The following is a 27,768-nucleotide window of genomic DNA, read 5'->3' as shown; positions in this document are numbered from 1 at the left end:
GCTGCATTTTATTTAAATCTCCATTTACTTGTCCCGCTAAGTGTTTGCTGTCATCAGCACCTTGCTTAATCTAGATGTCAATTCATTTTTTACTGTTGCAACAGGATTATTACATTCTTGTTTTACTTTACTAGTTTCACTTTACACTCTGTCACTAAACAAGGTCATATCGTTTTTCCACGAATCTCTTAGAAATTTTGTTTTCGATCTTGGATTCTGTTTCTATTGACATGTTAGTAACCCCTTGATTAGCTTCAGACACCAATCCGTCAGCTTCAGTATACCACGCATTTGTTTCAGAACTTAAAGAATTCTTTATATCAGAACCCATTTCCTTCATTTTAATGTTAATGTCAGAGGTTAATGTAATTTTAATTCTGGAACACAATCCATTCATTTATAGTATTTATATCTCCCATAAGTTTCAAAATATTTGCAAACATTTCTGAAACGCTGTCTTTCTTCTCACAAGCTGGTGATATCCATAGGCCAGCTAGCAGTCGACTCTCCCGAGGTACATTCCTCTCTGCACACTCCCCTATTCGTGCGGGAACAGCTTATTTCTGATTTGCTGGCGAAACGACCAATCAGAACTTCCTTTCTGATCATTCTTGCAGCAAGTCTTGCCATGTCCAATAACTAATTTGATAGTAATTAATGTCAGCAAAACTTCAGTTTCTTGTATTATGTTTAATCCAAATAAGCAAAGTGCGAAGTATTCTTCAAATTGATAAATAGACTTACTCCGCCTCTAATTTCCATTGAGGCTGTTTTTATAGAAAAGCATGCTCACACAGACATACGTCACCTGAATCGTGGTGGCAACTTAACTTTCCCACGGTTCATTTGTACACGGTCTCACGTAAAAGATTACATTTTAATGTATGTGCCACATACTCTCTCTCAATTATTGTCACGCAGTCGGACTACAAAATATAATCAAATAATAATTTTGACCGAATTGTGTATCAAGTAATGCAAAGTGACTAGTTTTAAAAAGAAAATTCTAATTAATTGATTTTATGCACTGATAACTTTTCAATGGCTGATAATGAAAGTCGATGTGTTATATTTCCTAACCTTGTTTTAAAAAACAAGCATAGGTTTTAGGACTTTTAGGTAATTCTCTTTATCTCCGGAACTATAACAAATAAAAATCTGACATTTTGACGGCAGCACTCCATTAATAACAAAAGGCTGTGTACCAAATTTGAACAAAATCGGATAACAGCTAACATGGATTACTTAGATTCGTAGAGGGTATGAATCTTCGTATCGGCTGAATGTTACGCTATGCAGTTATCACGGGAGGCAGCGTCAGCTGTACTGTGAGCAGAGGAAAAAAAAACAGCCATCCTGCAGCCACTGTAGTAGACGGCTGCGTGCCTCACTGCACCGAGTGTTATCTCGTAATAACATGCTGCGTTACACTGTGACAAGCAATGATGGTTACTGCTAGTTTATTCGCAGTAATTTATGTTGTGCTCTTAGATTACTGTCTGACCACATACTCGCAAATCGCTACGTATTCGGTAAGAATGGAGACATATTTCTGACAAGAAAAAATATAAATATCGCTGTCATTTGTTTCACGCACAGCAATTTCATTTCTGAAACATACGGAAGTACTTAACTTTCACGAATAACGAAGTCTCAGACAGTGCTACAAACACGAAGAGGAAAGAAAATTATATTACCAAGTGGTATACGAATTTACGACCTTCAGCACTGCAGCTTAGCCGCTTTCTTTCTTTCTTTTCTTTTTTTTGTTGACCTCATATTGCTCGTTATTGATCGTTGCGTTTATTCGGTGCGGCCGGCCGCGGTGGTCGTGCGGTTCTAGGCGCTCCAGTCCGGAGCCGCGCTGCTGCTACGGTCGCAGGTTCGAATCCTGCCTCGGGCATGGATGTGTGTGATGTCCTTAGGTTAGTTAGGTTTAAGTAGTTCTAAGTTCTAGGGCACTGATGACCACAGAAGTTGAGTCCCATAGTGCTCAGAGCCATTTGAACCATTTTTTTATTCGGTGCGGGTGTCCCATGACACCCGTTCGCTCAGTTTACTATTTATTACAGAGGGCAGCTGACCCTCTGACCGAACACGCACAGCGAGCGTGCCGGCTGCCACACGGTTGCTGCTCTCCACAGCCAGACTGGACTTTTTTCTTGCTAATACTAATCGAGAGAGACGCAGGCTGACTTCGTTGCCGAATGATGCCAGCGTAAGCCCCACATTTAGGAAGGTTTCCACTATCAGGCTTTACAAAATTCTTTTCCACTGCTACTTAAAAGTCTTAAACGGCTTTCGTTAGTTGATAAGTAAACCATTTGCGGGAAAAAGTACGTGGAGTCATTAGTATTTCAGCTAACACTCATGTAACATACGTAAGCAGAGCCGATTTTTAAAATTAGATGATTTTTAAACCCTTGATTACGTAAAAATAACAGGTATTTTGTGAGAATATTAACGGAAAATGTTTTTTATATTACATTCACAGTAACAACAACACAACCCATATTCCTAAAAAAGGAAAAAAGTCTGTCATGAACTCACTTTCCACTCAGACGTGTCCTGGTGACTTTTCAGTAAAAAATCATCACTAAATCCGAAACTAAAACCACTGATTCTAGCTGTAAGCAAATCACACCGAACCTAACTACCTCTCGCTTCAGTTGCCCGAAAATCGACGGTAGGACTGATCGGTAACAGGTCTCTGAAGCTTACAGAATAGCAACTTCAAATAAAGAACAGAAAATGACGTCACTACCGAAGATAACTTACAGCACCGATCAGTGTGAACGATACAGAATAGGGCCAGTGGTACGGTGGTCTGTGAGAGTGAGATCAGTTACTTGGCCACTGGCCAAATAAAGACAGAATCTCACTACAAGCACGATAGAATAAGGAGCAGTTCTAATGTTCAACTGCTCTTAGGACTTTTCAATTCTCTCTCTGCTTGGACAGTGAAAATATACAGCTCACAAAGACGCCCTGGTACATCTACTCGATATTCGGTCGGATTCTAAGTGCCTCTCTGTTCTGCGTAAGACGGCACACACAGACACAGCACCTCTCTGCTCGCGGAGAAGGCTCAGATCCGACTTCCCTTTTACACAAAACTCACAGCTCCAGTGCTGCAAAAGAACAGCAGAAGGACCGCACTTTCCTGTCCTACCACAGGGCTTGTCTCTAAAAGAGTGCCCCTGAGTCATGCAGCCTTCAGCCAATCTGAGGTAGTCCACGTAGCAGTTGAGTAGAAGTTTCCAGCAAAGATCCCACTCCTGCCTAGTTTTACAGAAGAGCCAACGGCTGTGGTTACTTTCTTCCCTTTTTTCTTTTTTTTAAGCTGTGGATGTTGGTCTGCACTTGGGCTGGAGCGATTTCGTCCCAAGAGGCTTTGCTTCTCACTCCACATTCCACAAACTGTCACGGCCCAAGCCCATATAAGCGCCTACTGCTAAGAGACGGCTTTCAGCATGTTGGCCTGCGTCCACTGCTGTGCCACTGACTCTGGAACACGGCCGTCCCCACCAACGACACCTCACGGAGGAAGGCTGTGCCAGAACGTTCGATACCTGCCACGCACCGCGATGTGGCCCCCTAATTCGCAATTCCTGTCTTCATATCCTGGGGTTTTCCTAGCAAAAACACTGGGCCGTTTCTGACATCCAGTCATTTATTGAGCATGCAATACAGGTGATTGGTTCCGTCGGAGGTTCGAGTCCTCCCTCGGGCATGGGTGTGTGTGCTTGTCCATAGGATAATTTAGGTTACGTAGTGTGTAAGCTTAGGGACTGATGATGGCTAAAATGGCTCTGAGCACTATGGGACTTAACTACAGTGATCATCAGTCCCCTATAACTTAGAACTACTTAAACCTAACTAACCTAAGGACATCACAAACACCCATGCCCGAGGCAGGATCCTAACCTGCGACTGCAGTGGTTGCGTGGTTCCAGACTGTAGCGCCTAGAACCGCTCGGCCACTCTGGCCGGCAGGGACTGCTGACCTTAGCAGTTAAGTCCCATAAGATTTCACACACCTTTGAATATTTTTTTGATTGCCCACATATGTCAATGTTCTAAATAACTTGTACTCGATCTCCTACCGCAATTAAAATACAAGTGCTGTTCTAATTACTTTATGGAAGATGTCCATAAAATCCGACACCTTACGTCGTAGCCGCAGTTACTATCATGACAAAATGATCACAAATCCCAGTCTCTATACTGATGTTACCAATATGACCTGTCCTATTTGCTACTACAAGGTCTAAGATATTTGCATTGGGTGTATGCTGCCGATGTAGTTAAACACAGTTTTCGGAAAATGTTTTCAAACGTACTGCACAAGACTGTCTGTTTGCATCCCCTCCAATGAATCCTTAGACGTCGCAGTGTATACAAGTTAGGTTCAACTAGCCTTCATCCCCCAATACACCATTATCTTGTATTTACTCCCTTATGACCACAGACAACAGCGAAACTTTCACTCTGCAGTGGAGTGTGCACTGACATGTAGCTTCCTGGAAAATTAAAACTATGTGTCGCATAGAGACTAGAAATCGGTACCTGTGCGTTTCGCGGCCAAGTGCTCTCCAAACTGAGCTGCCCAAGCATGTCTCACGCCCCGCCCTCACAGCTTTACTTCCGCCAGTACCTCGTCTCCTACCTTCCAAACTACACAGAAGCTCTCCTCCGAAACTTGCAAGACTAGCACTTCTGGAAGAAACGATATTGCGGAGACGTGTCTTAGCAACAGTATGGGGGATATTTACAGAATAAAATTTTCACTTTTCAGCGGAGTGTGCACTGATTTGAAAATACTTGTCAGATTAAAATTGTGCGTCAGATCTAAACTACAGGTCGCGAACTCTGTTTGTCTCGTGGAAGTTTTCTACCAGCTGAGTTATGCGAGCACAGTACAAGACCTGCTTCACAGCTTTCCTTACGACACTGCCTCATATCCTCTTTCAAACTTCCGAGAAGCTGCCCTGCAAGACTTTCACTCTTGAATGCAAGTGGGTAGGAGACAAGGTACTGGCGGATGTAATGCTATGAGGATGGGACTTGAATCGTGCTTGGGTAGCTCAGATGCTACAACATTTGCCTGCCAAAGGGAAAGATACAAAAGTTCGTTTCAGTCTGGCCAACTTCCAATCTGCTATCAAGTTTCAGTATAAAGTATCTTTGCATGACTCTAGAACTGTCATAGAGGAATCAGTTGATTGTTAAAAAAAATGATGAGTTAACTAGTTGAACACGACCAAATAACTACATTGTCACACTCAATTTCAACCTCAAAAGAGAGAGAATTTATGTCATCTGCAATGAACACTCCCTCCTCTATGGCGTCTAATCTGTTTTTCCAATATATGACCCATGAGTTGCTAAATATCTCAGAGCTTTCTACTTGAGGTTTCAGCCACATCTCGATCGCGAGAATAGTTTGAGGCTGAGATCTTTCGTTGTGGACAGTAGATTCGAGTACTTTGATACAAATAGTTTGGTAACTTACTAATAAAATTTTAACACTCTGAGCGAGGTAGCGCAGTGGTTAGACACTGGACTCACATTCGGGAGGACGACGGTTCAATCCTGCGTCCGGCCATCCTCATTTAGGTTTTTCGTGATTTACCTAAATCACTCCAGGCAAATGCCGGGATGGTTCCTCTGAAAGGGCACGGCCGACTTCCTTCCCAATCTTTCCCTAATCCGATGAGACCGATGAGCACGTTGTCTGGTCTCCTTCCCCAAACAACCAACCAACCAAATCTGAGTGTCTTTTCTCTGAGCATGGTGTGAATTCGCCATATGCGTATAGGCTTTAGATTGTTTATGAGAGCACCTCCAACTACCATGTAGCTTAAATAAAAAAGCATGTGCGCCAGCTGGGGTGGCCGAGCGGTTCTAGGCGCTACAGTCTGGAACCGTGTGACCGCTACGGTCGCAGGTTCGAATCCTCCCTAGGGCATGGATGTGTGTGATGTCCTTAGGTTAGTTAGGTTTAAGTAGTGTGTAAGCTTAGGGACTGATGACCTTAGCAGTTAAGTCCCATAAGATTTCACACACATCTGAACATCTGAACCTAAGCTGTTAAGTCCCATAGGGCTCAGAGCCATTTTAACTATTTTGGAAAAAAACATGTGCACTCCACAAATACTCTGCTAACATAGAAGCTGCTTCCTCTGTGTAGTGCACTCCTGATCTGTCAACAGGAGTCCTACAGTTCCCCACCTCATTACACAGATCCAGATATCTGCAGCCAGTTGTGTCACAGAATCAATTAAGCCTTTGTGCAAGACCCTCCACTCGGCACCAAACCAAAGGGTCCCGATCAAATCTGCGAACTATGCTGTAAGTAGCGAGCTGTCCTTGCACACTGGGCACTAGGACTGCAACCTTCAACATCTCCACCAGCCGCCTGTACACTCTGTGGATGGCCTCAGAGGCCAAGCGACAGGCGTCGTTGGTGCCAATGTGAGCCATAACTTGCAGACGACGGCACCCAGCAAGCTCGATAGCTGCAGGCAAGGCCACCTCCACATCCAGGATGTGGCCCCCCACTGGTAAACTAGCCGATTGCACATCTAGTTTACACTAGAACCCCTCTAGCGGGTGACCTGCCCATGTGGCCCACAAGCGCATGCGCTGTTCGAGTGAGAACGCGAATGCGCTTTTTGAATGTCAGCAGAAGTTGCTGAAGAGAACCGGTGCTGATGGCAGCCGTGTGGGCATACGCACACCGGCCATGCGTCTGGTAGAGGCGCGTGGGCGCTCGCCTGCAGCCACGCGGATTTCACGCGCCTGCCCTCATTTGCACGTAACCGGCGCATCCGCAGTGTGCGCATGCACAGTGCACTTCGCTTACCACCAGCGCTCGGCGGAATTTACACGAATGACGAAGAACGAATTCAGATATAAGATATGACTCGTTATTATCGAACAACAAATATATTCTAAACATCATTCTCCTACACTAATAACAACATTTAGTCATTCTGTGTGAATAAAAGGTGGTAAGAATAATAATAAATCTGAAGTCCAGTTCCATTTATTGCCCCAGTGCTTGGCCATTTATTGTACAGATGTACTTTCTACTTCTTTTTAACTAGTTTTAGGAACAACTATTATTTTCAAACATGTCATCACAAGCTGTACTTGGTTTTCTAAGATTTGCCATTGTGACACTAAAGAAAATACTCTCTACATATGCAAAGAGGTTATTGATGCATTATGTCTCCTGATTTCGTCTTTATTTCATTATAATGATACATGTCCTGCACAACACAGTATTTGTCAGAGAAAATTGAGATATCATCTATTCTGCTGCAGCTTTTGGCAAATACTTCGATCTCGATCTGCTGCCACATCAGCTTCACTTCTCAAATTACACTCCAAATAAAATTTTCCTTTTATGTTGTGATATAATTCTAAACTTGTGATCAGATTTCTTTGACTTTTTTTAGGCTGTGTCTCTGATTCGTTGTAATCCTCCTTTGGTTATGGATAGCTATACAGATGAATTTCTTCTTTTTAAATCTTTGGTGAGAGCTTACTGCAATAAGTGCAGTTGGAACAACTATTCTTTTCAAGCATGTCTTCACAAGCCTTACTTGGTTTTCTAAGACGGAAAGGCGAGAAACGTCTTACAATCGTCTCTTGTTTCTCCCAAAAGTTTTGAACTTAACATAAATTTATGTACCGTGTTTGTCATATTTATTGATGATTTGTGCGAGAGATTTCTCATAACATCAACATGCTTGCATCAGCAGAAGCTATGACACCTCGATAGTGATGTCATTTAATATAAACTCGTGCCCAAAATTAAAGCAACAAACGATAATTGTGCAAGGTTGCACTTTTTTGCCACAAAACAGTATAAACAGGTGATAGTAAAGTATAAACAATGTAAATAACACAGAACGGAAACAACTGAAACATGCATAACGGTAGAGAAAAATGTTATTCGTTCTTTGAACGTAACGGATAAGCATAAACATTCAGACAAGTGGTTATTGCGCTCAGTACGGATGTTACCATCTCTGGCACCAATGCACGCCTGACAACGACGGAGCATGTTGTGAATGATGTCGTCACTCTCATGTCGGGCAGTAACGCCCAACCTTTCTGCAGAGATGCTCGCAGTGTGGGAGACAGTTTGGTGGATGTTGACTCCCTGGTGCAATCCAGTAATGCAAGTTCCGTGCGGTACTACAGGGGTAATGTCGTATCCTTACAGCCAAATAGCGGTCCTCTCTTCTGAAGTCACATGTGATCGGTCCCACCCTTGCCTTTGGGATAAAGTTCCGGTTTCTATGAACTATCATCACACAGGAGGAACATTAAGCCATCAGGCCAATTAAGTTTTCTACTGTGCCGATTCCTTGCTTTGTACGGCTCTCCACCGCAGAGGACCTGGTAGGCATCTTCTCCGTGCCATACTGCACCGTCTGTGACTGCATACACAGCGAGTGTAGATGTGGGACTACCCAGCAAACACCACCTGGTTTCATAGATGCTCTGACTTTATCGTTGAGATGGTTGCCTGTAGACCAGATATCTTCTATGAGCAACGCGATTGTGTGGACATCTGGTTGATAGTTTGTATGATTATATCGTGAATTAGACGCAGAATGGGGAAACTGCGCTTTGTTGATTTAATTTTGGACACCAATGTATTTAAATGATCACATGCTATACAACACTTATCAGCCGGCCGCGGTGGTCTAGTGGTTCAGGCGCTCAGTCCGGAACCGCTCGACTGCTACGGTCGCAGGTTCGAATCCTGCCTCGGGCATGGATGTGTGTGATGTCCTTAGGTTAGTTAGGTTTAAGTAGTTCTAAGTTCTAGGGGACTGATGACCACAGATGTTAAGTCCCATAGTGCTCAGAGCCATTTGAGCCAACACTTATCAGTTGTTTTAAGTTCAGTAGAAACTGCCGTTTTGTAAAAGAAACTGAGCGACACTGTCTCATTTTTAATTATTTTTGATCAGTAAAACAAAGTAATTGTACTTACGAAGTGGATACCCTTTGGGTTCTCTTTATGGAAGACAAGGTGACCTTGCACCACAGAGCCGCGGGTAAAGCGAGGGAATGTATAACTGATGGAAAACAAGTCATGGATGCGGGTGCGAGTCGAGATCTGATGTCATCGAGACATGTTGACAGTTCTGAATTCTGAAGTAACTCACCCAAGCTGATATTTAGAAATGGCAGCAACAGATGTGATGTGAAAAACTCGTCTCCGTTCTTGAAGTTGTGCAACGCCAGAGTTTCCGAACTTAAATTGATGGCAACGTTGTTTGCAGCTACCTGGGGCATAATGGCGGGGACACGAACATTAGTGGACTCCCACACTGAAACGTTGAGACGTCGTTCATCCTCTACCTCATCACAACGGCAGCAACTCATCACCTAGATGGGCCTATTTGAGCCCAGGAAAATCTTGTACTTATTAACAGCTTCAGAATTGTTGTAGGGAGCTCAGGTTTTAATTCAGAAAATGTGGTGCAGTTTGGAAAACAGAATAACATAAACTAATTGCTTTAAAATGTTATTTGCCTTAAAAAGTTCCAGGTTCTCCTATTCAGGTAAAAGTAGGTAACATGTTCGGGTGTATAAATGTTTTTTTTTTCCAGCGGTCTACAATCAGCACATTTTACTTATCATCATAAACATCGCGAGAATATGATTTTGAACGCTCCCTCAGAGCCAAAGAATTAATAACATATTCAGTGGTTTCTTTTATTATGCAAATTTTCTGAGAACATATTTCGGTTTGAGTAACGTCATTAGGTAGACTTTTCGAAAGTGATATTTGAGCCGATACGGCTCTTTAAATTGTGAATAGGGGAAACCAATGAAGTTGATGGCGGAAAACGTGTGTCTGACGGCAAAGTGGTCTGTATCGTAGTCCGAGGTCTACATTAGTATTGAATTGAACATTCCGGTTATAAGTTGGCGAAACCCACTAACGTGATGCCCAAAATTGTGCTTATGACGAGAGACGGGTTTGTAGCGTAGACTTAGGTATAGGTTAGTTTAGATTTCAACAGTTTCGTTGTGAAGTGCCGAAATTATAATATCCAGAAACCTACGTTATAGTGCAATGCAACAGTTTTCGTGTTGGCTGTCAAAGTATGTCATAGCGAAAATTTGTCTAAGGTGATATACTGACCTGTAAATAGCCCGATGTTTAGACTGGGTTGGAAGGCTACAGTTTGGTTGTGAGATACCGGAGCCAAATTTTTACAGCGTAAAAGGTGTCTGCTGAGTTTGACTGTTCTGTATCATAGGCCGAGGTTTAGATTCATTCGGATTGTAACAGTCTTTTTGTAAATTGGTGGAGACAGCGAATGTGATAGAAAAAATGTGTCTGTGCTGACAGGTTGCGTCGTAACCCGAAGTCTGGATTACGTTCAGATGAAACGGTTAGGTTGTGAGTACACGAACCTAACGAATGTGATAGCAAAAAAAAGCGTCTGTAGCATCAGACTGTTGTGTACCTCTGGCGTGCCACAGGGGAGTGTTATGGGACCATTGCTTTTCACAATATATATAAGTGACCTAGTAGTTAGTGTGGGAAGTTCCATGCGGCTTTTCGCGGATGATGCTGTAGTATACAGAGAAGTTGCAGCATTAGAAAATTGTAGCGAAATGCAGGAAGATTTAGAGCGGATAGGCACTTGGTGCAAGGAGTGGCAACTGACCCTTAACATAGACAAATGTAATGTATTGTGAATACATAGAAAGAAGGATCCTTTATTGTATGATTATATGATAGCGGAACAAACACTGGTAACAGCTAGTTCTGTAAAATATCTGGGAGTATGCGTGCGGAACGATTTGAAGTGAAATGATCATATAAAATTAATTGTTGGTAAGGCTGGTACCACGTTGAGATTCATTGGGAGAGTCCTTAGAAAATGTAGTCCATCAACAAAGGAGATGGCTTACAAAACACTCGTTCGACCTATACTTGAGTATTGCTCATCAGTGTGGGATCCGTACCAGATCGGGTTGACAGAGGAGATAGAGAAGATCCAAAGAAGAGCGGCGCGTTTCGTCACAGGGTTATTTGGTAACCGTGATAGCGTTACGGAGATGTTTAGCAAACTCAAGTGGCAGACTCTGCAAGAGAGGCACTCTGCATCGCAGTGTAGCTTGCTCGCCAGGTTTCGAGAGGGTGCGTTTCTGGATGAGGTATCGAATATATTGCTTCCCCCTACTTATACCTCCCGAGGAGATCACGAATGCAAAATTAGAGAGATTCGAGCGCACACGGAGGCTTTCAGACAGTCGTTCTTCCCGCGAACCATCCGCGACTGGAACAGAAAAGGGAGGTTATGACAGTGGCACGTAGAGTGCCGTCCGCCACACACCGTTGGGTGGCTTGCGGAGTATACATGTAGATGTAAATGTAGGGAACTAGATTAGATTGGAGAACTATAGTATGTTTCACTTAGTGGAGGCAATAGATTCGATAGGGAAATACGTGTCTGAGACGACAGATAGGATTTATTGCAACAAGAGGTCTACATATTGTTGCAATGCTACAGTTTGGTTGCGAGTTTGTGAAACCAAGAAATGTGATAGAGAAAAAGGTGACAGAGCTGTCTGCACCATAGGCCAGGATCCAATTTAGGCTGGAATGCGACAGACTGGTATGAAATGGCGAAATCAACGAATGTGATGCCAAGAAACGTGTCTGTGGAAACTGGTCTGCAGTTTAGCTCGAGGTCTAGGTTAGACTTGAATGCCACAGTATGGTTGTGAGATAGCGAATCCAAATAATGTGATAGGAAAAAAGTATCTCTGATGACAGACTGTGTTGGAGCGTGGCGCTAGGTCTAGGTCAAGTGAAAGGATGAGGAATGCTTGCTAGTTGGGTTAAAGCAAAGAATGTGATGGCGAAGAGCATATCTGTGTAACAGATTGATCTGTTTAGTCGAATTCACCAATTTGGTTTTGAGAGGGCGAAAACATTGATGAGATGCCGAAAAACATCTCTGTGGCAACTGAATGGTCTGTAACTTAGCACATGGTCCACGTAATGTTCAAATGCAACACTGCAGTTGTTAGTTGGTGTAGCCAATGAATGTATGACGAAAATCTTGTCTATGTAAACAAAGTGGTCTGTAGCACTTTGCAGGGACTATGTTGGATTGAATGCAACAGTCTGGTTGTGAGTTGGCGATAACAATTATGTGATACTGAGAAAAGTGTCTTAGGCGTATCACTGCCCAAGGTCTAGGTTAGCCTGTAATGCGACAGACTGGTTGTAAAACGGCGAAAGAACAAATGTACGGGTGAAAACATATTTGTGGCAAATGTCTGGTCTGTAGCATAGCCCGAGGTGTAGGTTGGGTTTGAATGGAATACCTCATTTGTGAGTAGGGAATTCAACGAATGTCACAGCGAAATACGGTTCTGTTGCCACGGTGTCTCCTGTATTGTAGCTGGAGTTCTAAATTAAATTAGACTGCAATAGTTTGGTCGTTAGCTGGCGAAGTTAAGGAATGTGATGGCTAAATATATGTCAGCGATGACAGCTTTGTATCATAGCCTGATGTCTATGTCATATTGGTATGCAACAGACTGGTTGTGGGATGGTGAAACCAACGAAGGTGAAGGCTAAAAACCTGTTGCTGTTGGTAGACTGGTTTGTATCGTAGACCGAGGTCTACATCAGTTCTGTTTTGGAGAGTATTAGGTTCATTGTGACTTGGCGTAGCCAATGTACGTGATAACGAAAAACTTGTCTGTGTTCTGACTCTTGTCTGTACCGTCGTCTGAGGTGTAATTTATGTCTTGTTGAGAGTTGGCGAAGCAGACGGATGTGTCTGTGGTGAGAGACTTGTCTGTAGCGTAGCCTATGGTGTAAGTCAGGCTGCAATGCAACAGTGTAGTTGCGAGTTAACGAAGCCTAGGAAATGTGGTAGCAAAAAACGTGGCTACAGTGACAGATTGGTCCCGTCGTGTACCTGCGTCTAGGTAAGGTTGAAATGCAACAGTCGGATTGTGAGATAGCAGAACCAATGGACGTGGTAGCGAAAGATGTGTGTCTGGTGACAGACTGGTATGCATCATAGCCCGAGGTCTACATCTGTTGTGGATGCAACAACCTTGTTGTGAGTTGGCCAATCCAATGCACTTGGTGGTTAAGGTCGTGTTGGCGGTGACAGACTGGTCTGTAGTGTTGATCGAACTTTAGAAACCTTGTGGTTGCATCAGTTACGTTGTGATTTGGCGAAGCCAAGGTATGTGAAAGCAATATCTTTTCTAAGGTGGCCCGTTTGACTTATGTCTTCAATGGAATGCAACAGTTTGTTTTTGAACTGGCGATGTCGACGCTGTGATGATGAAAAACGTGTCTTTGGTGACAAGACAGGTCATTATCGTAGTCCGATGTCTACGTTAGGTTGGAATGCCAGAGGTTAGTAGTGAGCAGAATGAATGTGATACCGATAAACGATAAATTGGTGTGCATCGTAGTGCGAGGTCCATATTAGGTTGCAAATGAGACTTTACGTAGTGAACTGGTGCAGTCAACCAATGTGTATAAGTCCTGTCGGCTGGTCCCGGCGGAGGTTCGAGTCTTTCCTCGGGCATGGGTGTGTGTGTTTGTCCTTAGGATAGTTTAGCTTAAGTTAGGTTAAGTAGTGTGTAAGCCTAGGGACTGATAACCTTAGCAGTTAAATCCCATAAGATTTCACACGCATTTGAACATTTGAACATGGTCTGTGTCGTTACCCGAAGTCTAAGTTAATTCTGAGTGCTAGAGTCTGAGTAGCGCGATTGGCGAATCCATAGCACATTATAGGAAAAAACCTCTCCGTCGTGGCAGTGTGATGTCCATCGTGCCTCGAGGTCTAGGTAAGGGTGAAATGCTACAGTTACGTTGCGAATGTGCGAAGTTAGCGAATGTTACAGAGGAAAACGTGTCTGCGGTGACAGACTGGTCTGTTTAATTTCCCGAGGTCCATGGTAATTCAGAATGCAAAGGTTTGGTAGTGGAATGGTGAATCTAACGAATGTGATAGTGAAAAATATATATTTCATGACAGAGATATCTGTTTCGTAGCTGCAGATCTACATTACTTTGGACTGCACAGTTTGGTTGTGAGTTTCCAAACTAAAGGTATGTGATGGCGGGAAACATGTCTGTGGTGACAGACTGGTCTGCATCGCAGCCTGAGATCTTGGTTAGGTTGAATTCAACAGGTTGGTTCTGATTACGCAAGGTCCACAAATATCACAGCAAAAAAAAAAAAAACGTGTCTCTAATTACAGACAGGTCTATCGTAGCGCGAGTTCTATATTACATTGGAAAGAAACAGGTATGTAGTGAGTTGGTGAAGTCAACGAATATGATAGTGCAAGACATGTCTGTAGTGAGAGACTCATCTGTACCATAGCTTGAGGTCAACGTTAGTTTGGAACTGAACAGTTTGGTTGCGAAATGGCGGAACGTAGGTATGTGACAGCGAAAAACATGTCACTGGTGAAAGATTGATGCTATCGTAGACCAAAGTGCGAGTCAAGTGGGAAGGAACTTGTTTACTTGACAAATCTAATGAATATTGTAGCGAAAGACCCGTCTGTGGTGACAGTCTGATATGTAGCTTAGCCCGAGGTATAAATTATCATAGATTGCCACAGTTTTGTTATGAAATAGCAAAACTGACAATACATTTGCGACAAAAGTATCTATGGTGATACACTGGTTTGTGGCGTAGCCCATGGTCTAGAACAAGTATAGGCATGCAATGGTTCGATTGAGAGTTTTCGAAGCGAATGAATTTCATAGCATAAAACTTGTCTGTAGTGGCAGACTGGTCTCTGTCGTAGCTAAGATCTAGGTTGAATTCAATACAACAGATCATTCTGAATTGGCGAAGCCAATGATTGTGACATTGAAAAACGTGTCTGTGGTAGCGCAGCTATTGCAGCATGAGGTCTGGGTTAGGTTGGACTGCGAAACTTTTGTTGTTACTTGTCAAAGCCAACGTATGTGATAGTCGAAGACTGATCTGCATTGCAGCCAAGGAGTACATTATGTCATAATGTAGCAGTTTGGTAGTGAGCTCACGAAGTCTACGGATGCGTTAGCAAAAAACGTGTCTTTTGTGACCAACTCTTCGTATCGTACCCCAATTTACGAATTCACGGATATGATGTGTAAAAAAAATCTGTGGTGACATTCTGGTCTGTATCGTAGTCTGAGGAGCAAGGTCTAGGTTAGGTTGGAATGCTACAGTTTGGTTGTAGGCTGGCAAAGACAAAAAATGGGCTAGGTTGACACAAGGGTCTCTCACGTGAACTGAGGTCTAAGTCTGGTTGGAGTGCATTAATCTGTCAAAAATGGTTCAAATCGTTCTAAGTACTAAGGGACTTAACAGCTGAGGTCATCAGTCCCCTAGACTTAGAACTACTTAACCCGAGGACGCCCAAGCTTTTTTTCTGACTTGGACGCCTAGGGGGGGGGGGGGGGGGGGGGGTTTGGCGAACCCATAGGTATTAAATAAGTTTACTGATGAAAAATTACAACTTTCAAAATGGTTTATGTATTTTAACTAAGACATCGGTTTATAAATGTTGTTAATTGTTATAAATATTGGATTGAGTGAATAAAAATTGACATATTACAATACAAAATACAGATGTGTTCATGAACAATAGACTACTCTGTGTCCTCAACTTCAAGGCAAGAGACACAATTCACAATTTTTTCTGAATGTGTGTTACATACATGTTTATGACACTGTCCACAATACTGTTTTGGTTTACTTAGATTGTTGTACTTCTGCTTCTTTGTTTTAGCTTCTCTTACACAAATATGGCACCGACCTTTCCTGCAGGAGGCTGACGTGCTTCTGTTGTTACTTCTTTGATTTTCTTTTGTAGAATAGCCTCCATTGATTGAAGAATCTGGTCAGATAACCCTCTTGTATTGGCACTTCTTTCTTCTACCTGCAATTTCACTAGTTCCCTCCCAGATTGCAGAAGATAAAGTTTTCATTTGTTGTGTTTCTTTTCAGTCCATCTTGGATGTTGCTGAATGAATATGATGGTTGCACTGAGAGCACAAATGTCGGTGAGAGAGTAAAATACAGATAGAGGCCATCTCTTTGTTCCCCTCTTCCACCTTTAGTGGAATTATAATAGCATTTATCTCGGTTTTATTCTTCTCTCCTCCAGCAGTGCCTTTATCTTGGTGCATTGTTGACAACATCAGTAAGTTTTTACTTGGTTTCGTTTTTGCTATGTAGGGCACCAAAGTTACTGGAGGCCTACCTGTTGATGGGTCTGTGAACAAGAACATTGATGAATATAGCTCTCGATATGACGTGTCCTTCATTATGTCTGGAATATGCTTCCTGTTTGACTGAAGAGTTCCTACTGTAGTAGCTTTGTAGTCTTTGTATAACTCTTCCGCCAAATCCATCGATGTGTAGTATCGGTCTGTAGTAATATTTCGACCAGTATTTGTCACAGGTACTACCAGACGTTTGACGACAGCTGCTGAACCCTGTTCTTCTTTCGAGAAATTCTGAACATTACCTGCATAGAGTTCCATATTCAAGACGTATCTGTCTACTGCATCAGACATCATGCGTATAAGGATGCCATACTTGGCAGGTTTATCCTTCGTAAATACTTTGAAGGGACAGTGCCCTCTAAACAAGCTGTGTGTCAATGGTGAGGTCGACCCCTGGTTTATACAGTAGTGGAAACCTATCATTCACTTTGTAGAACTTGTCTACTTCCCTTCTTAGCTGGCGGGTACTTTTGTCATCAAACCTTATGATTGCAATAAGTTCCTTGAAACGTTCTCTAGCCATAATACCATTGTAAACTGGCCGACCCATTAGATCTGATCAAAGATCGTCTACACTGACAGAATTGTCCTTATTTGCCCCCATAAGTGTCAGGATTCCTATAAAGGCATACAATTCTTTCTCATTAGTCAAAGTAACATTTCGCCTAACTGCCTCTTCATTTGAATGTTATACTATAACATCCATGATGTCAGGCATAAGAAGTAACTTCAAGGCTTCTCCAGGTGAATGGCAAACACCACCTGGAGTTACTCCTGCCTGCTGTCTTACTATATTAGCAACAGACCTCCGAGGAATTAAAGGCTGTGTGGATACTTACCTTCTGCCAGACTCAGCCACAATAACATCCTGGTGGTCACTGCTTGAAGCTGCGCTATCTTCATCTTCTCTAACATTCACATCACTTTTCCGATCTGAATCATACTCCATAACACCATCCTCATATTCACTTTCACTCCCCAAATCAGAATCGTCATCTAAAATTTGATTCAGAACACTTTCTAAAGACGAGTCACGTATTCTTTTAGTCATTTCTAAGTGTGGGTGTGAACAGAACTGCACTAACTAACTGCAAATTTACAAGATAAATAACAGCTGACTGACATCAACAATCACTTCCTCTGAAAGTAAACCGATTGTTGTGAATATCAAGAATACCAACCAACAAGAAACTAGCTTGCATTGTTGTAGAGATGAGAAATATGAAATCCTAGTAAGGGAAATTTTCTATAGCATGGAGGCCTAAGGGGGGAGGGGCGTTGTAGGACCCATAATAAGTCTATTTATTTTTTGAGTGGTGAGTCATAAAAAAAATAACGATTTTGTCCATCTCTACTGCTGACCAGTCGCCTCACATGTGTTTGTTCACATCAGCATCGTTCTTACGGTGAATACAGTATGGAGAAGCAGTAACGTACATGCTAAATATTTAAATCTAGTCACGTCAGTGTTCACTGGAGAATGAGGATATAACTCCCGAAGACCAACATCTTAGGTTACGTCCTATGACGCTTGCGCAGACATCAATGAATCGAAATAGTAAGTGTAATATGATGCAGTTCAATCAGAAATAACATCGCCAGGAGGCTGTGAACTGTCAGATGTCGTATCGGACGTAAAGAGAGACAGGTCAACACTACACTTTGCGCCCATGTCGTCTGAAGTCGCCGCTATACATTCTCCCAGCGTTCTGGACAGCTAAGGTGGCCAGCACGCGGTGTACAAGAGCCATGAGCGCTGAGGAGTGACCCATATTGTCTCAGGTTATCTAGTTAACCCTCCTCAAATACTGTGTTCGTTCATATCATATGATGTGTCTCTTAGACCCAATTTGCTCTTATCTCCTATCTTTTAATGACTCAGAATACACACAGGTTTTACATTGATTTAAGTTGTACATATAATGCAAGCAAAAACGTTTTGCTTTGGGTTTGAACAAATATTTGTTTGTTTTACTACTTCGTTGATGGTTCTTCAGAAGTGACAGGGCCAGTTCGCAGCTCGTAAAACGGTTTCCCGCGGTTCTGTTCCTAGATGTTTTGGTTGCTCTCCAATGAACTTCCTAATTTGAGGTGTAAGCTGTTCTTGCACGAGCTAGACTGAACACATTCATTCCGTATTTGCCAAGTTTGGAAGGAATATACATTTGAAACCTACATCGTCCTCGAAATTTTACAAGCATTTCATGTGCAGTCATATATTCTCTAATAGAATAACGTGCCATGGATTTTTCTGTGAATAAATCATAGATATTTCGTAAAGGGGCTAATTTATACCGTATTTCTCTGTCACACCTAGTTGACTTATTATCAAATCATAGACATAATACCAGAAGACTGAACCTCTGTAGAGTCATTGCAGTATAGAACATTTATGATTCTGTGTCACTTCTGCCCCAGAGTTCTTCTATATTTACCCTAAGCATCCTTGTATGTTTCACCCAAATACAGCAGACCAATATAAAATTGATTTCAACTCTCTCTGTCTCATGAATAAAGGACTGAGAAGAAGAATATTTAGAATTAGCCGAGATTAGACCTCCCATTGCTTCATCCAATATTTCAGCAGTGAAATACATCCGCCATATTTCTGTTTCCGACTGCGCGGTGTAGCCGCACGGTCTGACGTGCCTTGCCATGGTTATCGCGGCTGTTTCCGTCGGAGGTTCGAGACCACCTCGGGTGCGGCTGTGTGTGTTGTCCTTAGCGTAAATCAGATTAAGTAGTGTGTAAACCTAGGGATAGATCATCTCAACAGTTTGGTCCCATAGGCACTTATCACCACCACTGTTTCTGTCTTTTTTTTTCCTTCGCAAGTCCAGTCACACCTGAAATATGTCGTAAAATATTGTGTGACCTAGTCCGGAAATGAGGATTAGCAATATCTTTCATCCATTTAGCATGACAGTCCTTACCAAAAACCTATGTATTGTTATTCCGATTTGTATCGCTGTCTTCACTTTCCATATCGTGTGTACTATATAGTTCAGAGTCTGAGCTTACGCCTTCTTCACCTGATTCTTCACTAGCCATTTCATTTATCAATTTATAGTGCAGAGAAGTAACTTTCTCATCCATTTTAGCTCCCATCTAAAGTAAACAGGGTGATACAGTGTATTTAATATGTGCAAAAATCGTATTTATGTTTCAAAACAAGATATCAGAAGTGCTACTGTGGGTCCTGTAGACCCAAACAGTACTTACGTGCTTGCTACCGGCAGTTCTGTCAGAATCAGACACGTCAAATTCACTCCTCGCCAGTTGAATTCAACCCACATCGACAATCAAATTTCACAACGGTGGAAGATAAGAAGCTTTAGCAGATATCGGACGGTGATAGTGTTCTAAACCTAACGAAAACTGATCACCAACGTAGAGCTGTGTCTGGCAGACCCTACTATAGTAATGGAAGGTAAACATACATTTGGCTAGTCATGTGTGTCTACTGAGAATTAGTCCAAAGTACCGACCTGCGTGTTACACGAGCAACTGAAAACATTCCCTGCTTTAAATCATAAACTGAGATTTCACTGGGATGAAAGAAAAATGAAAAAATTAAAACTGCAGGCTTTCTTTATATATTCTTAAAATTTTGCAGTCATGATTTCTTCCCCTGTTTCGTGACTTACTCAACAGCGTCTTTTTATGATTTTCCTTTGTTGGTCGTAATTATCAGTTTTCTTCCTTAAATTATATCCTCATTCTGGCCTAATATTATTTCCAGCAGAATGGCAAACTATGAAGGACACACTTTCAATTTATTATGCTCCATCTTTACAACACAAAATTCGATACCAGACATACAGTTGTTGCCAAGCGTATTTAGTGCTGTTTTAAACCGTTAATTTGGTCCAAGGTCAGTGTTACTCAATATAGCTAATTCGCTGTCTGGGTACATTTTCTGGATCCCTGGCTAGCCAAAGCGAATTCGTGAACTGCGTTCATTTCCTGGATCCACTATCAGCCAAGTTTAAACAGTTGACCCCGACAGTTACATAGTTCCCTCAAACACGCTACAGCTTTCGTAGTTGAAATGCGATGTATTTTCATAATGGACAGCAAAATACTCGTCACATATTTGCTCATCATGTAATAATTTTTCTGAATTCCTTGCACTTTGTTTTTCATAAAGGAATGCGCGTCAGGGAGTGGACATTGATCTCGGCCTGTTAGCGACCACAAACTGTTTCTCAAATTCTGTTCATTCGACAAATCAAAACGGAAACGCTATAGATCAGACTGTCACCACAACTAAGATTTAAAGAGAGAGACACTAACAACTTCTCATCCAAAGTGACGTGTGATTCCATTTGTTATAACTGACGTCACATTTTAGTTTTCATCCACGCTGATTTCCACTGGGCTGATATGAGAATGGACTTGTATTGCTTACATAACGCTATTGTAATTTTAGACTTATTATCTACAGCAGTGGCTTCAGCTACTCTTGGGGCATTAAGAGTTAAATTAAACACCTAAATAAAGTTTGGAACGAAAATTGACGTAAAAATCATGGAGGAAGACAGCAACGAGACAAAAATACCGTTAAGAAGCTTCCTTGTTTCGACCTGACCTGTTTAGAGCCATTGTGCCCGCTTCCACGTGGCTAGAGATGTTTCACCGCACTCTGAGAATAATCAGCACCACGTCGCCCAGTCGACTATTTTGTTTTGATGAGGAGTGTTTTGTTCCTCTTCAGCTACTTGGAAGGAAGCGCAAAGTGTCAAAATGTCCGCAGCACACATAGCGTGCACAGTGAACTGGGGCGTTCGTCTCGATACTTGCAGCTTCAGAAATGATCTTTAAACGCAGCATTATTACCTGCAAGCTTATACACTAAACTAACACAAGCGCAGCCATCAGAAGATGGACATGACGGGCAATAGGAATAATGTCAAAAAAATGAAACTTCTGAAAAATATTTGTGGATGATCGCAGTCACCAAAATAGTTATTTGAATAAAGGGAATGGAGAGGACTTTCACTCTGCTGTGTAATGTACGCCGGTTTCAAACTCTCTGGGAGATTGATACTGCGTGTCGGACTGGGGCTGGAACTCGAATACTTAGCCTTTAGCGGGCAGAGATCTGCCGGCTGAGCTACGCAGCCACGATTCAGTAGGCGTCCTCAAGGCTTTACTTCCACCGCAACCTCTTCTGCTGCCTCGCAGACCTCACAGGGAAGCTCCTGCAAAGCTGTCGGGGACAGCACTCCTGGAAGAAAGGATACTGTGGCTTAGCCATAGCCCCGGGGATTACTTTGACAATGGATATCCACTTCGCGGTGGAGTGTGCTCGGCTTTGAAATACCTTGCATGTCTCGCGGACTGTTTCAGTTTGGTAGGAGATACAAAGGGGCACTTAGTGTGATTAACATATGGGATGGATAAAATATCGTCCATTTTTGAAATGACGAGACGTAAGGAATAACATATTTAACTGTTATGTGGAACCATGATATGTGCCAGCGAGATGATTGGGGCTGTGTGTTTCTAACAGTCTTTTCATAAATTCTAATTGGTATTTGTCAGTGTGCGCCGTCAGGGGTAGGGAACGCCCCACCTTGACTCAGCGCCTTCTTGGTTCCCATTGCACCTTTCCACCCGCAAGCACTGTAAGTCACGTTCATTTCGTAGTGTCGTGTCCGGGTCCTCTTCTCCCTCTATGTCCATCAGTGCTGCCAATGATTAGCAATTATATTACCCACCCACGATCGTCATATTACTCCATTTTACATCAAAATTCTATCTGTTTCAAAAATATTTCGCAGAAATGCTAACATACAAGAAAATGACCTTGGGTTACACGAAAAATTAAAAATTAAACATTTTACTTACCTAATCCTAGTTTCCTGGCTCTGAGCGATGCCAAACACTGCTTGGCATTATTTCTCTCTTCGATTCGAAAGAAACACATTCTCCTTCGCCTTCTGTCTCCTCTTTTGCAGCTATAAATGATACAATGGTTTCAGTTTTCAGTCTTTTCCTGTGAGCCCCTTTTAAGTTTTTAAAGGTACTAATTACTCGTTCTGCCGATGTACTGGAGAAAGGAAGACAGAAAAGAAGGGGGATTATTTTTCTGTAAATTTGAGAAATATAGGGTTTTGGCTGCTGATTTCGTATCAAAAAACGTTTTTCCAAACTACCGTCATAGGTTTAGATATATCTAATCTAAGTTTCTCATGCTCCAGCCTAACATGATTTTCCCACCCAGCATCCAGCTGCTAACAGTTGATTAATTTTTGCAGAACAGGAAACCCCTTTACGAAAGGGAGCAAGGATTTCACAGTGTAACATGGGGCTACGTTTGCTTCCACTATGGAAATTATTTCAAAAATGACATCTGAGAAGTCAAATCGTCTTTTGACCTGTCATACAAGCTCTCCATATAAATTCAAATACCTTTTGTAAAAGCTATTTATGTCCTGTTGCTGGTCTTCAGTGTTGGCTCTACGTCCATGAAATGCTTCCTCTGCAGTGATACCCAAGTATATCTTACCTAATCTAGCGCAGTGCTTATGATCTGTATGGTCTAAGAGAAAAATTGGAGTTGTCTTAATAACATCTAAATTAGTTCAATTAGAACAAAGATCTTTAAGCATTTGTGGTACTTCCGTTATCTTTTTATGAAGGAGAGAGACTTCACTTTGAAAAAATATATTGAGGTCTGTAAGTATGCCTAAGACATGAATACCAAATAAGCCAAAGTAAATGTGTTATCCATAGTTGAATGCATACTTTCTGTACCTGAAGATAATTTTTCCAAAACAAGATTTCTGAGGCCTACATGAAGTGCGTCATACTGTTCCAATACCCTACCCACACACGATCTGACAGGCAACTATCGAGTTTCGTAGGGGTATAGAACACTGTGTATTTCAGTACGAAAAAACACTTGAAATTCTTTAAATGTATCCTTCCTGCCAAAACATCTACTGAAATGGGAACTTAAGTTTCTCAGCAAATCCTTGACGCTTCTTGGAAGTTTTAAGCATACCTCTGAAGCACGAATATAAATCAAATCACATAAGCATTCAGTACGTGCTACATGCTGGAAGTCTCTTTTTAGACTTGTAAAAACTGAATAATGCTCTCCAACCATTAAATTGGCTGTGTCCGAGAGAAAACCAAAGAGATTATCAAGATTAATGCTCTCTGGTTTAAAAGAATCTTTCATTTCCTTGTATAAGGCGTCAGCAGTACCCGATGAAACTTCAAACTTATCAAAGAAATTAGTTTTAATCTGGCCTGAATTCTTATCAAAATGCACGATTGTTAATGCAAATTATTTATCAACAGTTAGACCAGTAGTTTCATCCATGATCAGTGAAGAAAACTTACCTGGATGTCTCAGCTTATCAAACAACGATCCTGAAAACGACTTCCCTAACACATTCTTAATAACGCTTGGATATCGTACACTTTACAGCAATCTTCTGAGCGATTGCTGAATCCTTGTATCCGAGGTGCAGAATGTTAAGTTATTGCCAGAGACAAGTGCTATCAATGTAATTTCTTCTCTATCTACGTCGTCGGCGTTGCTATTTAGTATTGAAGATATATAAGAAGTAGATTCAACAGTTTTCAGTTGATTAATATATTTGGAAAACTGTCATGCGTCTTAAAATTTCAGATTTATGTGCTGTTAAAACACTACCACATACCCTTTGTTTGTTGCTCTTCTGTGACCAACCAGTGCAAACGAGCACGCCTAACAAGGCGTCACAAAACCTGTTGATATCTGATTTGCTTGATTTCCCATTAGAAGAACACGATGTTGAGGTAGAGGTACCGTTATGGTCCTTCTCAATAAGCTCACATTGTAAATTAGGGATTTCAGGTAAGTTAGGTGAGACAGTAAATTCACGAGGAGTATGCAGATTGTCTACAGATTTTGCACTAACACTTTATATACGCCGGCCGAGTGGTTCTAGGCGCTACAGTCTCGAACCGCGTGACTGCTCTTGGATGTAGGTTCTACTTACTACGCCACTATAAATGAAACTTTAAGACATTTTGATGTATTAACAGCCATCAATGTTTTTCTTAATCATACTTTACCTACGTAATTTTCATTTCAAAATTCGTGTACGGTCACCGTCTTTTTCTAAGCGCTATTTGTGCTCTGATTGTCCTGCTGTACATACGTGCTTCATATGTGACTCTGCTTCCTGCTTCGTAGTGAAACACGCTGGCGGAACATCATTAATGGCTAGAAACAAGTTTTTCTTAATGTTTTTGTCAACATTACAGAGAAAAAAATCAGCGTTGACGTTTTGAGAGTAATATGATGTAGTAAATACACAGGACAATGTTGTACTATATTCATAGCGTAATCAGTAGCGGCATCAATTGGTAACGGAGGGGACTGATGGGCACCGGTTCGAAACCCGTTGCGATCTACGGTTCCTTGTTATTCGGTTTGAATACCTAAATTATTTAAATATGAAGTTTTCTCAAATACGTGGTAATTAATTCATGCTTAACCATCATTCTTCCAAGATAGACACATCTTCTAGTTTCTAATTATATGTCACACGCAGAATTCTAGTTATCGTTGCTAATACAAATTCTTAATTGTCAATATATTATAAAAGATAATTAAAGATTTTGAAGTTAAGAAAACATTACACAATTAAAGTTTTTGCAGAAAAATTAAATATCAAATAATCTTTGTCTGAATATGCGTCTTACTTTATAGTACAGAACTGGTCTCAGACGAGGCAGACGGCATGGAGCGCACAGTAAGAATGGTGCATTTCTACAGTTGTCACCTGAACGGTACAATCCGAACCTAACAGAATTGATCTGGAGCCTAGTTAAGGGTTATATCACGAGAAGCCGGCAGGAGTGGCCGTGCGGTTCGAGACACTACAGTCTGGAACAGCGTGACCACTACGATCGCAGGTCCGAATCCTGCCTCGGGCATGGATGTGTGTGATGTCCTTAGGTTAGTTACGTTTAAGTAGTTCTAAGTTCTAGGGGACTGATGACCTCAGAAGTTAAGACGCATAGTGCTCAGAGCCATTTTTCTATCACGAGAAATAACGAGACATTTAAGCTGCCAAACTTACTGGAACTAATGCACGAAGCTTTGTGACGCATCACTGTGAGCGATAGTGAAATGCAGAATGGCACGTCATAGAAGAGGAGGAGGAGGAGGAAATGTGGACTTTTTGGTATCTTGAGGTTCTATTGCTGATCACCTCGTTATCAACTTAGCAGCACTGAAATATACCGCATTCCTCGGAGTCCGATATGGAAGAAGTTCGGAAGCTTCAATTCAGCCCTGCATCGACTCGTGCTGCACCTTGTGTTTAGATTGCATTGGTTTTCCTTTTCTTCCCTTGACATTTTTTTAAATATGTTGTCTGTCATTAAGTGGCTGCTTGGTTGTCTTTTCCCTCTGCTATCGATATCTGCGTTTTTGCTTCCGGGAAACTGCTATGGAGGAAGCGAGATCTTAGACCAGTTGTAACCTCGTGTGGTGGCGCGCAAGTAGGGGGCTGCGTGCAGTGTGTGGTGGACACGGGAGGGCAGTGTGGCTCTCCAGCGCGAAGCAGGCGTGGTCGGCTGTACCGAGCCGCCACGTGGTGTGTGTCGGTTGTGTGTAACGAGCGGCTCGGGTCGGCGGAAGAGCTCCCCGCGTGTCGGTTGTATACAGAATCGCCCCACGAGTAGTTGCCGTTCATTTCGCCTTGGTGGGACGTTAGCAAGCGTCTTTAAATCCTCCGTTTCAACACTGGAGTTTAAAAGGAGACACCTAACGTGAAGGAGCGGTCACTACCCGTCGACGTTGCAGAGAAGACGTGAACTCCGGTGGCAGAGCGTGTTGTCGCGTGACCGTGGCGTGTCGGGTACGCTGGCGACGCGTGCGCAATCGGATGTGTCGATCCTTGCCATCGGAGGTCGTGTCCTGCCTGTTCGAGCATAATTGCAAGTTAAGTTCGTGGAATGTTTAATCATTAAGTAATGATTTTGTGTAACCAGCGTCTCTTCTGCCTTGTGGCCTCTGGCGACCGGGTTTCCTGTACCCGGCACCGTTGTAATTGAAGACAATGATCTTTCCACCTCCTCTCGTTACTGTCCGATGGGAGGTGTAGTTTTGGCAGTTTCATTGTTTCGCTATTCTGACGTGGGTTATGAGTAAATTCATGATTCTTGTTGGTTGATCATGTGGTCGCTCATTCAGGACTGTGCGGTGTAATGTTGCCTTGCACGAGGTTAGCTCTAATTCTGTCAGCAAGTTAAGCCATCTTATAACAAGTTTTCGCTGGCTAAAAGTCGGCGCAGTGACCCAGCCTAAGAGTGGCAATTGTGTTTACGGGCGTATTTAAATTGGTCAGTATTCTGCCTAGCCTGAGCATCCCCGAGTGGGTGATTTGTGGCCGCCTTACACGGGCCCGTCATATCTGTTACGTTCTAATGATATTCCAGGACACTTCAGTTTAAAATTTCTTTAAATTCCTCCAAGTTTGTAAATTCCTTTTATTGTCATTATTCGTGTGTTTGCTGAGACCTGTTTAAATTTTTTAATGGCGGTGTTGGTAGCTTCACTACCTCACCGTACTTTATTAACAAAATTCTGTATTTACTTTAGTAACCTGTGTAATAATGTTCTTTAAATCTTTTACATTCTTGTATTGCTATAAATTACTTTGATTGGCGTTAGCGACGTGTTTTAAAAGGTAGTTTATTGCCATGCTGCTAGCTTCTGTGTTTTTTTAAAAAAATTTTAAACTGTTGTATTGCTATGAATTACTCGATTGCCGTGATTCTTGATAATCAAAATATCCACGGGTGTGCTGCCGGTCTATAGTGTCCAACCGGCAGCACACCCGTGGATATTTTGATTACTTCATTGCCGTTAGCGGCGTGTTTAAAAGGCTGTTTGTTGCCGTACTGCTAGTTTCTGTAAGATACGAATAAAACATTTGTGAAAATCTCAACTCGACAGTAAACTACTTGAAATTTGGCGCCTTTCCCAACTTGTGGTGTGGCTTGTAGTAACGGTAACCACCGTGTGTCACCAATATTTAACTGCCAGGTGAAATCCTGGCATTGCGCTTTTACGCCGCACACAGCTCATGCTGGAAAATTACCCTTGTTAAAGTCAGGAACTTTCATAACTCCAGTTTTTAATTACAGTAGTGTGTTAGCTAAGATCGAGAGCATGTTATATTTTCGAGCAGATCACCTAAGAAGCGTATCACCTCAATTTTACCATTATTTCCTCCTGTTCAAAAAGTAAATGAGCTTCAAGGCTACATTGTTTCCAGCTCGTCTCTTTTTGCGTCTTTATTACAACGGTTCACTGGACTGCAGGTTTGTTGGACCAGCTCGCTGGCCAGTGCTGTCCAAGTTAAATGTGACAGTAAAGCTGTTGTTCCCTATTATCGCTGAGTCGATGTACGCGTAACGCACAGCAC

The sequence above is a fragment of the Schistocerca serialis genome, chromosome 11, assembly GCF_023864345.2.
Source record: "Schistocerca serialis cubense isolate TAMUIC-IGC-003099 chromosome 11, iqSchSeri2.2, whole genome shotgun sequence".
Taxonomy (NCBI): Eukaryota; Metazoa; Arthropoda; class Insecta; order Orthoptera; family Acrididae; genus Schistocerca; species Schistocerca serialis.
The sequence above is the reverse complement of the archived record's forward strand: the minus strand, read 5'-3'. Positions refer to the sequence as shown.